Source organism: Triturus cristatus, chromosome 5_2, assembly GCF_964204655.1.
Source record: "Triturus cristatus chromosome 5_2, aTriCri1.1, whole genome shotgun sequence".
NCBI lineage: Eukaryota > Metazoa > Chordata > Amphibia > Caudata > Salamandridae > Triturus > Triturus cristatus.
Genome location: NC_140588.1, coordinates 999,206,366 through 999,222,849, shown reverse-complemented (window position 1 = coordinate 999,222,849; position 16,484 = coordinate 999,206,366). Strand labels below are relative to the sequence as shown.

Genomic DNA, 16,484 nt, shown 5'->3' with positions numbered 1-16,484 from the left:
CATCTGCAGAGCCGAGTCCTTCTTCTGCAGGTCAGGTGAGCCCTTCATCTGTGGGGGGAGCATCTCCTTTTTCTGGTCCTCTGGAAATTAACCCTCGGTTTGCGAGGGTTGAAGTACGGTGCGCCAATTGTCACGATCTAATTACTTATAGGGAGACCAGTATTTCCCTAGTGAATATTAAAATAGATCAGCACACTTGTCGTACCGTCTAATATTCCCAATCTTTCTTTCCTCTGTCCCTGCATGAACACAACGGCTTTTAAGAGCCAACCTCACCTTTCATCTATTTTTTATGTATTTTTTTTAAAACTTTTTATTTTTATTTTTTTTACCGTACGCGTACGGTACGCGTAATTTTTTTTTTTTTTTTTTTAAAACACTAAAAATCAATTATCACATTACAAGGTCCTTGAGAGACTACAATTAAAAACTGCAAATGTGATTGTAGAGAAGTGGAAAAAAGGGACCATGACATTATTGACTTACCATACCCACTCAAAAAAAGATTTATTCATTTAATTTTTTTTTAATTGCTTTAAAAATGGTTCTAGATTTCGAAAATTTTCTATCTCAATCTGAAAAAAAAGAAAAAAGTATTAATATTTAATAAAACATTTAATAATACAGTACACATATTTACATATTTTTCAAAAAATATTTTTGCCTTTTTTTTTGCTGTTTTCAGAAAATATTGCATTTCACTATAAATTGTGAAAGCAATTGCATTCATCATTTAACAGCAGGCAAAAAAAAAATTAACAATCTCAAAGATTGTTTTTAAAAAAGCCCACAATCTCTTTTTGCATAAACATAACTTTATAGAAATGCATAATATTCTTAAAAAATATCATCTAATATCAATACTTATTTCTTTAAAATACCGTCTGATATTTTTGTTTCAGAAGTATAATCACAATAATATATGTCAAATAACTCCACAATACATCTGGTTCCATTTCCTTTAGGCCAAATAGTAATTTTAAAATTCTTTTTTTGTTTAATTTCCAATGGTAATCCAATAAAAAACAAAAGTTTAAATTGTACAGATGTCACCGATTCTCTGTAACATTTTGGTTTCCGAAAGATTAATTAATAATTAAATAAGTCCACAATAGAATTGTTTACTTTTCCGCATGGCCAAATAGTAATTTTAAAAATCTTTTTTGAAAAAATTTCCAATGGCAATCCAATAACATTCCAAAATTTAAATTGTGCAGATGTTACCGATTTTTTCTAAATTTTTGGTTTTCCAAAGTTTCCTTAAAAAATGGAAAAATTCCACATTACAATTGGTTACCTTTCCATTAGGCCAAATGATAATTTGTTAAATCTTTTTATTTGTAAATTCCAAATGGTAATCCAATAAAATGGTAAAATTGTTTTGTCCAGATGTTGTCAAATCTCTCTAAAATTTAGGTTTCAGGAAGATTAGATAGGAATTTGCTAAATCAAAAGGCAAACGTTGCTTAAAAATCAATTGGGAATCATTACACAGTGTCCAGCCTTTTTCACATTTAAGATAAACTGTGTAATGACCAGAAGTTACAGTAGGTCCATCATGGAAAATTATTGCAACTGTTACAAAAGTTTTTCCTGAAATTGATAATTGCTGTCCTGTAAACTTCTTTATTAAAGTATCCAATTTTGAACCATCAGCTCTACATCGTTGCATCATTAAAATTACATACTGTCTGTATTCCTTTAAAATTAATGTTGAAAACATGTCAGATTTACACTCACCGCATTGCATGCTATGATTAGCATCTTTAACTAATTTAGCAAAAGTGACTGTTTTACTCTCTGGCAATGTTAAATAAATAAACCTTTCAGAATCAACATTAGAGCCACATATATTATAACAGTTTTCACAACTATGTTCCCATTTATAAGAGAGACCAAATCCATTTTAAATGTTAACCCCTTCTTCTTCCAGTACCTGAAGAAAATAAATCAAGAATTCCTGTGCGTCTTGCTGTACATTTTGAGAAAACTGTGTTCGTCCTGAACATACATCTAAAACTTTTCTAATTTCAGTAGCACTTTCTATTTGAGTTTTATCATTACTCAGCTTTTCAAAAAGGAGACTCAGCACAGAACAGAATCTTTTTCCCTGATTTACTATTATCTGCTCTTGCAAACTTTCCAGATAAAATGCAACATTCAGCACTACATTAGCGTAGCAGTTGACACCAGAGCTATTTTCAAAATAACATCCTACAACCTGTTCTTCATTTTCCTTATTCTTTTTGCTTGCAATTACATCACTCCTCTTTTTTTTCCTCCTCTCTACAGCTTCATTACAGATATTCTCATTTCTCCTTTTACAAGAAACTACACGTTTCTCCAACACAGGATACTGACCTAAATGAGGAGCATAGCTTCTTCTTAATCTATTATACTCCTTTACACAATTTGTATCAGCACTAACTTTTGAATCATCAAAGTCTATCATGAATAAACCTGATAATGTTTTCACTCGTGACAAAGCAACATATGCCATACCTTCTTTGAACACAGTTGAACCAATGTTCACAAATGCACAATCTACAGTCAATCCTTGAGACTTGTGAATAGTTACAGCATATGCTAGCGAAAACGGAAACTGCTTCCTACGTACATATAAGTCTTTCACAAGCATGAAACGAACTGTACAACGACAAATGTCTTTAACTTCTTCTATCTGATCAAATTTTATTTTTAAACATTCAATTCCATCTTTTTTCTGATAATTAATAAAACCCACAACTCTTCCCATAGCTCCATTAACTAAACCTTTTTCAACATCCAAATTTCTCCTTAAAAATACTCTACAGTTCATGCAAACATATAGATTTTTTTCTAATCCAGCTGTTTTGGAAATCTTCTTCTCTAGTGAATCCAATTTATTTTTCAGTGTGCCTGTTAATGTGACAGTAATTCTTCCATCCTCAATTTTGTCCACTGCTTCCAATTTCCTGATATCTTCCTTTTCCAATTTCAAAAGCTCCTCATTGAATATTGAGCATTCACGTAGAGTTGGCATTAAGCAGATGACACTTTTGTTTTCTGCAATGTTCTTGTATATCTTCTCTGCAACTATTTCTTCCTTTGGAAATAAATTATGTAGCAGCCGAGTCTGTAATGCTTTTTTGCCAGCTTCTGTGAGTAGTCCAATCCTGATATCTTTCAGAATACTTCCATATTCTTCATCGTTTGCTTGCCTCATATTAGTTGTAAGTTCCTTGTACTCAAAGAAGGACCAAATATTTGTATTACCGATGCTTCCCAATGACTTCTTCGTGTCTTCATGTGTCACAGTATTAAACACTGGTTGTCCTTTAACTGGAGTAAGTTGCAAAAGATCTCCAAAAACTATGACGTGTTTTCCTCCAAATAACACGTCATAGTCTGACTTCAGAATTTGCTGCATTCTTAAATGCACAAAGGCAAGCATTAAGTTCGATACCATGCTCACCTCATCAATAATGAGAACTTGCATCTTCTTCAATACTCTTGAAACTTCCAAGCATGCTTCTCCAGTTAGCTTGTTGTATTGTATTTTGTTCTCATGCTCCACTGGTAACATTAGCAAACGGTGTAAAGTGATTCCTTTTATGTTATATGCTGCTAACCCAGTTGGAGCAGTAACCACACAAGACAAAGTAGAATCCGTTTTTTGCTGTAGGTAGCTTCTGATTACTTTTATTAGGAAACTTTTTCCAGTTCCAGCTTGTCCGCTTACATACATCCTGATTGGATGAAATGATGTGCATGAGCACTCTTTTTTTCATGTAGAAATCCGTGATCAATTTTGTTTCTGATCTCTTCATAAATTTGTTGCTGCTCTTCGTTCAGTTGTCTTTCCAAATTTTGTAAGTCTATAAATTCTCCTTGAGCTTGATTCATAGCCGTTTCCACTTCATTCATGGCTATTGATGCTTCATTTTCAACGATTGGTTGTCCTAGGGGATCTTGACTGAGTGTTCCTGAACTATGGCTGTCCTGAGAACTGTCTCTAGCTATTTCTGCTGCAATTGTAGTTTCCTGTTCAATTTCTTCATTTAACATTTGCAGATAAGTTGTGAATGTATTGCATTGTATGCTGTCTTTGCAAGCATTAAAAGAATCTTCTTAGCTTTGAAATTCTCCCAGTAGTTCATCCTCTGTACGCCATGGTTTAAACAGCTGTAAAAGAGCCAAGTAGTAAAATTCCTTTTTGTCAGTAGTGTCGCAACTCAGCTTCCGGTGATTTATCAAACTTCCTTTTGTTTGCTTCACCAAACATCCTTCCTCACCAATGACTTTATATTTTCCATTGTTGATGTCTTCTGCGGCTTTCCGTGAATAAATGTAGTTCTGCAGCACTTCATAGAGACACATGTTCTCCAGATGATGACTTCTCTTTGGGTAATATGTGTCCAACATGTTTGATTTCAAAATATCTATACTTTCTGGGTCATTCTCAGCCAAATATTCAATTTCTCCAACAGATTTCAGTACCCGATTTCTCATTGCTGCAAGGCCTAAACTTGCCCAAATTATTCTTCTTGATTTCGAGTAGAGACTTGCAGAAGATTCGTAGGATCCAATTTCTCGATGCGATAACATCTTCAAACTGAAACTGTACAGCTTCTTTCTGACAGTTTTCTCGTGAGAAATCTCTTCCCACATTTCCTTCAATTCTGTTTTTTCTGATTTCGTAATGTAAGACGTTACATATCGAGCAACAGCAATGGAATTGTCAGCTACATACTGTATATCCATGTTAGCGTTCCACATGGATAAAATCACTGGGTTGTAGTCATTTATATTTTTTGATTCTTCTTTTCTTTTAAGGTTGTAGGTATTCTTAGGTGATTTTCTTGTGATAGTATGTCTCACAGATGACATAAAACTGTTAACTCTTCCATTTGAAAGAACAGGTCTAGGAAATCCAAATCGACATTTAGTGTAGTACTTATCTTTTCTCTTGTATTTCCGTCGACAGTATTTTCCACACCGATGACTTTGGAAACGTAAAACTTGCTCCTTTAACTTTTTCTCTTCTGTGCTTTTTGGTATATCACATGTTGCATATTCTTCAATGTAAGATAACACTGCTTCATCAGTATCTGTTCCAAACTTTGGGGCATCCTTGATCCACAACAGCATATGAATATGAGGAGCACCTCTTGCCTGGTACTCTTTTCTCCAAAAGAAATCCACTACTTCTCCTAGAGGTGGATTTTTTTTATTGCAGATGAAGGACATCATAGCCTCAAATCTATGATTGAAATATCTGCAAACATTAACTGGATCCAATGAGCACAGTTCTCCTGCTGTCTTGTATTCGATGTTTTTAATGTTTGAATTTGCCTCTCGTAGAAAATCCAGTAAATCATCCCAAGCGTACTCGGCACAGCTTAGGGTAAGGAACCATGTTGGAGTTCCTAAATTCCGTAACATGCATTTTAATTCACCATGGCGTCGGTACCAATATTCATTTGTCCCACGCTGACAAGCCATCAGATTGATCAGTTGTGTTTCCAAATGATCATCTCGGTGCTGCACTTTCTCCATAAAATCCTTAGCAGACACATTTTGTAAATGTACTCCACTTTTTAAAATGTGATTTACTGCATAAGACAGTGCAGACAAGTCGCTTTCAAATAAAAGATGGAACAAATAAGGAATACTTTGTCGAAATCTGGGATCTTCAGCATATAGTCTTGTAGTCCGATACTCAGAAGCTGGAATCTGTTCCGGACGTTCATCGTATCGTCCTCCTTTTCCTTTAGGAAACAGCTGGGGAAAACATCGAGCTTCCAAGCTCTCCTCCCATACACTCACGGGAGTTCCTTTTGCTTTCTTCATCTGAAATAGATCAATATTGTCTCCCATAACTTCTTTTGAATAAAGAGGATGTATGCTAAAATGTTCATAAATTTCTTCTTCCTTTGACTTGTCCACTTTTTCAATTTGTCCAGTTGGTGTTTCTGTGTCTTCTTGTAAATCTTCTTCTTCTTCTTCTTCTTCTTCTATATAAATTGATTCATACCATTTGTTATTCCTTTTCAAATACAAATTTGCTCTTTGTACTTTCCGTACATCTACCAGCTCCTGCCAAATCTTCTTATTCTTTGTAGGTACACCATTAACCAGAATAATTAATGGTTCAGTTTCCAAAGTATCCGCATCAATAGTTTCCATATTTTTTTTCAAATCCAAGGGCAAATTCATCACTCTACCTTTTAAACCTCTCAGTAAATCTGAAGGAGGTAATTTACCAGTTTTGGGCTCCATACGTACTATGGTCTGGAACGGATGAACACATTGAATGAGTATAGACTCATATGTATTTAATTCAGAAAGTTCAGCAGGAATAGCATCCAATTCTAAATTATTATGTACAGCTCTGGTCGGCATTCTATTTTCCTCTAACTTGTTGTAACAGTATTTACAAATACGCTGAACTTCACCCAATTCAAAACAATTTTCAAGAAATATATATGTGGCAAAATCCTTCCACTTATAATTATCTTCATTTTCACTCTTTCTGTAGAGATCAACATACCTGGTTTGTTTTCTATAATGAGTTCTGCGGCAACAAATACAAGTAATATTTGGTCTTTCATTAGAGATTATTGCAAATTTTGTTATGTGATCATTAAATGTCTTACTTACAGAGGGTTCTACATTTTCTTCCACTTCTTCCTCATTTACTGTGTCCTTCTCTGCACTGTTTTGTTCAGGACCAAAGTAACAAAACTGAATTTCATCAACAACCTTCTCTACATCTGATACCGTTCCACGGAACAGAGCCCTATTCAATTCATCTAACTTTATTGCTGGACTTTTAGCAAAATACAACCGTCTCACAAACTTTCTCATTTCAGTATGATGAACAGCCAGCATCCTAAAATGATGGAAAACACTATTACACACTTTTCTAGATAGACAAGCCAGAGAATGACCCTGCAAACCAGTATTCTCTCTCACTCTGCATGGATCTAGACTTTGAAGCACCTTAATCTTCTGTTTCACACTTTTTTTGCTATATTCTCTTAGAAACTCACGAAATTTATCAATAGATTCCTGACGCACAGTGCAAATACTACTACAATTCCAAGTGTACACTGGGGCTTTAGGACGTCTCCCCATAGCCTCATCCGCCATCACTTGTACCTCATCTCTTGGAACCATTATCTCCTTCTCCATTATGCAACCATTTTTCACTTCATAAGCACGACCTCTGGTGTCAACTGCATGCAGCAAACTATTACTTTGAAAATAACTCTCTTCATTAAAAAAAGGTTCACTACTTGAACTATGCATCCATTTTCCTAAAAACACTTTACAAAAGTTTGTTCTGTTCACTACTCTTTTCCTTTTGCTATGTGATTTCAGTACATTAACCATTTTGTCTAATGTACGCATCCTATTCAAAATTAAAATGAATAGTTTCCTTTTTAATTCTAATGCCTTTGCTGCAATGGCTTCAATTTCTTTTTTTCTCTTATAAAACTTTGCCTTTTGCTTATATTTCTTCACATCCTTTATCAAAGTGGACATAACTCTTCTCTGAAACATTTTTCTACGTATCTCTTTAAACGCTGTTTTTCTGTTTAAGTTTATCTTTTTAGTTGCAGAAGGTATATTTGCATTAACTAAATTCTCAATTTTTTCCTGTCCTTTTCGATTGAAATCATTCTTTCCAGTACAGACATTTTGTACATTTTTCCTTTTTTTGAATATGTTCCTTAGAAAATCTTTTGTTTGCTTACCAGAAGATTTTTTCTTCTTCCCAACATGAGCATCTTCAACTAACTTAGGTCCTCCAGTTGTCTTCAAATATAGGTTTTTTTTGTGGTCTTTTTTTACTCTGGATTTTGTAGGCATCTTAAATTTTGTTCACTGCTCTTCAGCAATACCTGAAAAAAACTAAAAAAAAATTCCTTTATTTTATTTAAATATATTACTACATTTGTTTTCACATTAGTCACAAAATGAAATTTCTTTGCCAATTTGAAAGCACACTTACTGCTCTTTTTTTTGGCAAGTGATAAACACTTTTACAGACTGACACATTATGAATCCACTTTTCAGATTTTTTAAAAAGCACATGTCCAAACTGCTTTTTCAGACCAGCACCATTTGTAACCTGGGTGTCTGCCTACACTCCAGCAAGGGCAACCAGCCTTAGTGATGCTGAATGTATTTGCATTACTGACTGAAACCTCAAACCCCACTCGCTTGTGAATACTGTGCATGATTCCACATGGTAAGTAGCTGGCTGTGTGCTAAGAGTCTGCTTCTGCACCAAAAAATGGCTCCCCCTTTCCATCTAATGCAACTGTGAAATCACCAGAGCAATACGCAATAAATCTCTGCCTGTAATTCCTATTTGCACACAGAGTCATGTTTTCACATTAGTCACAAAACGAAATTTCTTTGCCAATTTGAAAGCACACTTACTGCTCTTTTTTTTGGCAAGTGATAAACACTTTTACAGACTGACACATTATGAATCCACTTTTCATATTTTTTAAAAAGCACATGTCCAAACTGCTTTTTCAGACCAGCACCATTTGTAACCTGGGTGTCTGCCTACACTCCAGCAAGGGCAACCAGCCTTAGTGATGCTGAATGTGTTTGCATTACTGACTGAAACCTCAAACCCAACTCGCTTGTGAATACTGTGCATGATTCCACATGGTAAGCAGCTACCTGTGTGCTAAGAGTCAGCTTCTGCACCAAAAAATGGCTCCCCCTTTCCATCTAATGCAACTGTGAAATCACCAGAGCAATACGCAATAAATCTCTGCCTGTAATTCCTATTTGCACACAGTCATGTTTTCACATTAGTCACAAAACGAAATTTCTTTGCCAATTTGAAAGCACACTTACTGCTCTTTTTTTTGGCAAGTGATAAACACTTTTACAGACTGACACATTATGAATCCACTTTTCAGATTTTTTAATAAGCACATGTCCAAACTGCTTTTTCAGACCAGCACCATTTGTAACCTGGGTGTCTGCCTACACTCCAGCAAGGGCAACCAGCCTTAGTGATGCTGAATGTATTTGCATTACTGACTGAAACCTCAAACCCCACTCGCTTGTGAATACTTTGCATGATTCCACATGGTAAGTAGCTGGCTGTGTGCTAAGAGTCAGCTTCTGCACCAAAAAATGGCTCCCCCTTTCCATCTAATGCAACTGTGAAATCACCAGAGCAATACGCAATAAATCTCTGCCTGTAATTCCTATTTGCACACAGAGTCATGTTTTCACATTAGTCACAAAACGAAATTTCTTTGCCAATTTGAAAGCACACTTACTACTCTTTTTTTTGGCAAGTGATAAACACTTTTACAGACTGACACATTATGAATCCACTTTTCAGATTTTTTAAAAAGCACATGTCCAAACTGCTTTTTCAGACCAGCACCATTTGTAACCTGGGTGTCTGCCTACACTCCAGCAAGGGCAACCAGCCTTAGTGATGCTGAATGTATTTGCATTACTGACTGAAACCTCAAACCCCACTCGCTTGTGAATACTGTGCATGATTCCACATGGTAAGCAGCTACCTGTGTGCTAAGAGTCAGCTTCTGCACCAAAAAATGGCTCCCCCTTTCCATCTAATGCAACTGTGAAATCACCAGAGCAATACGCAATAAATCTCTGCCTGTAATTCCTATTTGCACACAGAGTCATGTTTTCACATTAGTCACAAAACGAAATTTCTTTGCCAATTTGAAAGCACACTTACTGCTCTTTTTTTTGGCAAGTGATAAACACTTTTACAGACTGACACATTATGAATCCACTTTTCAGATTTTTTAAAAAGCACATGTCCAAACTGCTTTTTCAGACCAGCACCATTTGTAAGGGCAACCAGCCTTAGTGATGCTGAATGTATTTGCATTACTGACTGAAACCTCAAACCCCACTCGCTTGTGAATACTGTGCATGATTCCACATGGTAAGCAGCTACCTGTGTGCTAAGAGTCAGCTTCTGCACCAAAAAATGGCTCCCCCTTTCCATCTAATGCAACTGTGAAATCACCAGAGCAATACGCAATAAATCTCTGCCTGTAATTCCTATTTGCACACAGAGTCATGTTTTCACATTAGTCACAAAACGAAATTTCTTTGCCAATTTGAAAGCACACTTACTGCTCTTTTTTTTGGCAAGTGATAAACACTTTTACAGACTGACACATTATGAATCCACTTTTCAGATTTTTTAAAAAGCACATGTCCAAACTGCTTTTTCAGACCAGCACCATTTGTAACCTGGGTGTCTGCCTACACTCCAGCAAGGGCAACCAGCCTTAGTGATGCTGAATGTATTTGCATTACTGAGTCCAACCTCAAACCCTTAAACTATTCTTTTATTATACCAGTACACCTTAATTTATTGTGAAAACATAGTCCATATTATTTTACTTGTTCCTCACATTTAAATTTCTCCCAAAACAGAAATTAATAAACACAACTTCAACAAAAAGAATTGCATTTCTAATATTCATTTCTTAATTTACCATATACATCCCCTCTCAAACTCTAAACTCACCTTTAAAATTAGTTAGTTGTGAAAGAAATGTGGCACTCAAACAGCAGATTATCAGAGCCAGGATCTCTGTTCTTTACACCTCTCTCCTCTCAGCAGAACCAGATAATGGCAAAGTTTCCCTCTCTTTTTCCACACATATACATGTTAGTTTCAAATCTCAGTGCTTGCCCCTTTTTTTCAAATGTAATCACACATTTCTATTGGTTGAAAACCAACCCTTTTCCAAAAGTACCCTTCCCCCAACTTGACTTCTGCCTAGTACCCTTCCCCCAACTTGACTTCTGCCTGCTACCATAGCAACAGCTCATGGAACACTGCTGTGTGGAGTCAGGTCAGAAGTTCGCCAAACAATGTTTCAATTCCACAGAGCAAGAGTGCTTGACTTTTCAAACCTAACAGCAAATCCATAGTACTGTTCTTTGGTAACACATTTTTCTGTACCAATACAAAACATGCTTCTATTAATTTACACATACAGCCTAGTTTTTATTCTAGAATGGTATGAAACAGCCAATCAGTTCTTTTTTTTATGAAAAAAATATGTATGCCTCCATTTCCAAACTGTCTTTCTTTTCATATTGCCATTCTACTGAATTACACCTCCTGAGTGCATCCAGTTCTCCTTTGAAGATGTTCACAGTGTGGATTGTAGGGCACAGCTATGTCTTCTGGAGTGAAAAGTATGCAGAGAAAACAGGTATGGTGAGAGACCTTGCTTTGCCAAATGTAGACATTAAATGGATTGGTCAGAGAGGGTTAAAGTGGCACCAATTGATGCCATTGGTGAAATCCTTCATGCACATCCAACACCCTGACCTCATAATAGTGCACTGTGGTGGCAATGACCTAGGCACTTTGACTGGGGTAGGTCTGGAAATGCTTATGAAGGACACCTTTGCACAACTGTTTTCACTTTTCCCTAAAACTGCCTTTGTGTTTTCTAACATATGCCAAAGGCAAAAATGGAACTGGTCCAATCATTTCTGTCCGCAGATTGACAAAGCAAGAAAGCACGTCAACAAATCTGTTTCTGCTTTCCTCCGTGACTATGGTATGGGTTCCATTTACCACAACAACTTGCGTTATGACATGCAAGACATTTATAGAGGAGATGGTGTGCACTTCAATGATGAAGGGAACAGAGTCTTCCTCTTGAACCTTAGACTCTGCATCGGTACTTACTTGTAGGTACCACTAAAAAATCACTTCATAAACACAACGGCTCTTTTTAGAGCCCCCTAATATCTAAACACTTAAATCTGATTTTCATTTCTTTTTTTTTTTTTTTTTTTACCGTACGCGTACCCCGCGATTTTTTTTAAAATCAATAAAAGTTTTCTTTGTACTTTTCTGTCCTTCTTTGACCCCCTTACAAATGTTAGGGGGTTTGTAACTCTCCTCCTTGCCCCCTTTTCTTGTTATCACTCTTTTTTTTCTGAGTGAAACACACGAAATGGCGGCCGCCGCTTCCTGGTTTCGACCGATTCGAATGTTTACTAAGATCTAAGAGCCAATCAGAATCGCGCTCGCGCACGCACGCGTACGGTAAGCGTACCGTAAGCGCACCGTAAGCTGGCTCAGATATATATATTGATTTAAAGGCTATTTTCTCAGAATCTACTGAACAGATTTACACCAAACCTACAAAAGGCACTTCCTTGACCTGAGGACTACCTCTCTGCCAAATTTCTAGTAATTCTGTTCAGCCGTTCGGGCTGTAGCCCTGTCTAAAGGTCCTATGGAAAAATGCATGGGAAAAACGCGTTTTGGGACCCCCCTTTTATCTCAGCCCCCGCTTGACGAATCCCCCCGAGACTTTCAGGGAAGGAGCGGAGCGTAGCGCCCCACCTATTTTGAAAAATTCGCGAGGATTCGTCGACCGGCGCCAAAGTTATTCAAAATAGAATGTTGCGGATTTCCTATGGAAACGTGGTCCTAACTATAACTACCTACTGGCGACCGCCAGTAGGTAATATATATATATATATATGTGTGTGTATATGTGCGTGTGTATATATATATATATATATATATAATGTGTGTGTGTGTATATATATTATCTACTGGCGATTGCCAGTAGATAGTTATAGTTAAGACCGTGTTTCCATAGGAAATCTGAAAATTCTATTTTGAATAACTTTCGCGCCGGTTGATGAATCCTCGCAAAATTTTCAAAACTAGTGGGGCGCTCCGCTCAGCTCCTACCCTGAAAGTCTCGGGGGGGATTCGTAAAGGGGGGGTCCCAAAACGCGTTTTCCCCATGCATTTTCCCATAGGACCTTTAGTCGAAGGTACAGCCCGAACGGCTGAACAGAATTACTTGAAATTTGGCAGAGAGGTAGTCCTCAGGTCAGGGATGTGCCTTTTGCATATATGGAGTCAATCTGTTCAGTAGTTCCTGAGAAAATTGCAGTTAAAAGCACATGCATATCTATAGCCGCACACCGTGCGAGAACCCTAACGTGCGCGAGCGTAATTCTGATTGGTGTTTACATGTTAGTCCACGTTCGAATCGGTCAAAATCAGAAAGTGTCGGCCGCCATTTTGTTTGTTTTCAGTGCGAGAGTGAAAAAGGAAGGTGGCGAACGTGAAAAGGGGGCAGGGTAGAGAGTTTCTGACCCCCTAGCCTTTGTCAGGGGGTCCCTGAAGGACCCCGAACGCAGAAAAAAAGTTTTAATTTTTTTTTTTTAAATCACGGGGGTGCGCGCACCGTGCGCGCACGGTGAACCCCCCCCCCCCCCAAAAAAAACATTTAATACGTAGTTTATTGTAAAATAAATATATAAAAAAAAATAATACATACATAACTTAGCATTTAAAAAAACGTACAAATTCACTGAAAAAACCATAGGTTTCACACGCGTTATAGTTGGGAATTAGCATTTAAAAAACCTTGCAAATTCACTTAAAAAACCATAGGTTTCACACATGTTCTAGTTAGGTGGATATTTCACACGTAAAAAACCAATGAAATTCCCCCGTTATAGTTAGTTCATATAACTATAACTCGCGCGACCGCCACTCTATCACAAGGATGATGTCATCAGTGATGTCATGAGTGATGCCACTGACCATGTCATGAGTGATGTAATATGTGACGTCATGAGCAGGATTGCGGGCGCGCGAGTTATAGTTATCTGAACTAACTATAACAGGAGAATTTCATTGGTTTTTTACGAGTGAAATATCCACCTAACTATAACATGTGTGAAATCTATGGTTTTTTAGTGAATTTGCAAGGTTTTTTAAATGCTAATTCCTAACTATAACGTATGTGAAACCTATGGTTTTTTCAGTGAATATATATATATATATATATATATATGTGTGTGTGTGTGTATATATATATATATGTGTGTGTGTATATATATGTGTGTGTGTGTGTGTGTGTGTGTGTATATATATATATATATATATATATATCTATCCAAGTCTAAGCTTCCTCCCATGAAGAAAAAGCGCAATACAGCTCCGGGGTAAAATTGACAAAGGCTTTATTTTCAAAGGCGCGTAGTGCTCAAAGTTCCTGGAACGCTCAGGCAGACGCGTTTCAAGCCTCCAATGGCTCTCTTCAGTGCCGGTTTCACGAACTTCTGTGCTCTGTAAGGGGGTCAAACAAGATGCAGCTGTAAAATAGACCGCTCCCTCTGTGATGTCATCACTCCTCCTCCAATGGAAGGTGTGCTAGCCCCTTGAGCTCACACCTTGCTGAGCAGATGCATGCTGGTTAGTGTAGTTCACATGGAGTGTCTGTGTAGTAACCGCATTTCTCCTAACAACAAGTGATGCCCCAACAAAGTTGGTTGTGTTCCACACGTTAGCCTCAGATGCCCAGCAGTATCGAACAAAGTCTATTGCCAGCCCCTTATCAGGCGAATCGTTTCGCCTACTCTCTCCCCTTGCCGCTTGTCAAACCATGTGGCTATCTGGGCAGCTGGGGGGGCGCCGTGTTGATGCAGTCCATGCAAGAAATCTACAACGTGCTGGTCTCTTCACGGTGCTCCAGAACGAGAGGGTGTATTGCTAGTCAGCGACCTGCTTGCTGACTTAATATCCAAGTCTAAGCTTGCTCCCATGAAGAAAAAGCGCAATACAGCTCCGGGGTAAAATTGACAAAGGCTTTATTTTCAAAGGCGCGTAGTGCTCAAAGTTCCTGGATATATATATATATATGTATATATACGTGTGTGTGTGTATATATATATATATATATGTGTGTGTGTGTGTGTTTATATATATATGTGTGTATATATATAAATGTGTGTATATATGTGTGTAATTGTGTGTATGTATATGTGTGTATGTGTATATATGTGTGTGTGTGTATATATATATATATATATGTGTGTGTATATCACATACCTCTTCACAAGAAAAGGCAGAGGCCGCAGTATGGGAAACCGTGGAGGCATCTTTATTCCCAATGTATATCAGGGCGCATGCATTTTGGCTAGATTTAGCCTTCTTCAGCACCAGGAATTGTCAGGAGGTATAGACGCCATCGTGAATGTAAGTGTCCTGCCACAAGTTGATTGGCTGTGGACCGCTCTACCCCCAAGCCAGTGCCTTCGCTCACCTGTTGCTGTTCACTTGTGTGTGAACTGCAATTCAGTGTGTGTGTGTGTGTGTGTGTGTGTGTGTATATATATATATATATATGTATATATGTGTGTGTGTATGTGTATATGTGTGTGTATTTGTATATATGTGTGTGTATGTATACGTATGTACATACATACATACATCTTGGGTTCACAATAAATGTATTTTTCCATCACAGAGAATGAGATACTACCAGCCTGTGAATCTATAATACTTTTACGTTCCAAAACTATTGATATAAGTAATTATTTTTGGGGTATCTAGCTAGGGCAAACCCTGAAGATTTGTGTGCACCTGGGTTAAATCAAGGGCGGGAAAGGGAGATTTTTTAAAAGGTCTGAGTTACCTGAATGTGAAGCAGAAGCTTCCTCTTGGTCCGCGCATGGGATGGAAAAATTATGAAAGCCTTGGACCGTAGCCTGGTGTTAAGTTTAAAGGACTCTATTTTGATGGTAGTCAGAACCAGTATGTGTGTTCTATATTGAAAAGACAATATGTCCTCTATGATGTTGTCTTTTCTGAAAGGTTTTGAAGTTGAGGAGCTTGCAGTAATAGCAGAGTATTTTGATGTTTTTTTTCACAATTCTCCTTTTTGGTCGGTTTGATATATTGCAGTGTTTTCTCTAAAGAGTAGCAGAGGACTTTACAAAGCACAATATTTAAACAAGGACATTTTAAGTTTAAGATGCATGATATGTTGTGTGTGGGCCAGTTGAGACCAGACTACAGAAACAAGATTTTGATATGAAAGTGGGAAAGGCCGCATATACCAGAGACACGTATGACTGCAGACTCACAGTGACATTTTTTTAGGATCAATCATATATACACTATAATAGTAGTTACAATGCTAAGCACAGGGACATGAAGTGATTTGTATAGATTCACAGAATATGTGGTCAAGTGCTCTGGCTGGGAATAAAACCCCGGTCTCTTGATTTTAAATGCTGGAAAGTAGCCCTTCAACCACATTACCCTGCCAAGTCAGACATTGTGATACATAACAGTACTAATACGTTGTTCTGCAATTATATAATATTACTGAATGCAAACATAAAACTGTGTATGCATCTAACCTAATCGTAAATTTTCACTAGTGAATGTGGTATATAATACTACATTTTTTTTAAATGTTTCTGTGTATTCGAAGCATACGTGCATTGTGACAATTGTATTTTTGTGATATGCAATTTAATGGTATAGTGTTTTTATTATGTATGTATGATGTAATGTAATTAACAAAATGAAAATGAAAAAATGGAGTTTAAGGCCCAGCACAAGCTAATCTACATTGTGATCATGTTGTAGTTCCATTACCTGACCACTAACTAACCTTCGCCAA

The 16,484-nt window shown here is 37.2% G+C and overlaps 1 protein-coding gene across 3 annotated transcripts in view; it reads left to right on the top strand.

The window, feature by feature from the left end:
- Positions 1-16,484, top strand: part of LOC146829566 (uncharacterized) — a 312,339-nt gene that overhangs the window by 283,515 nt on the left and 12,340 nt on the right. The window lies entirely within an intron of this gene.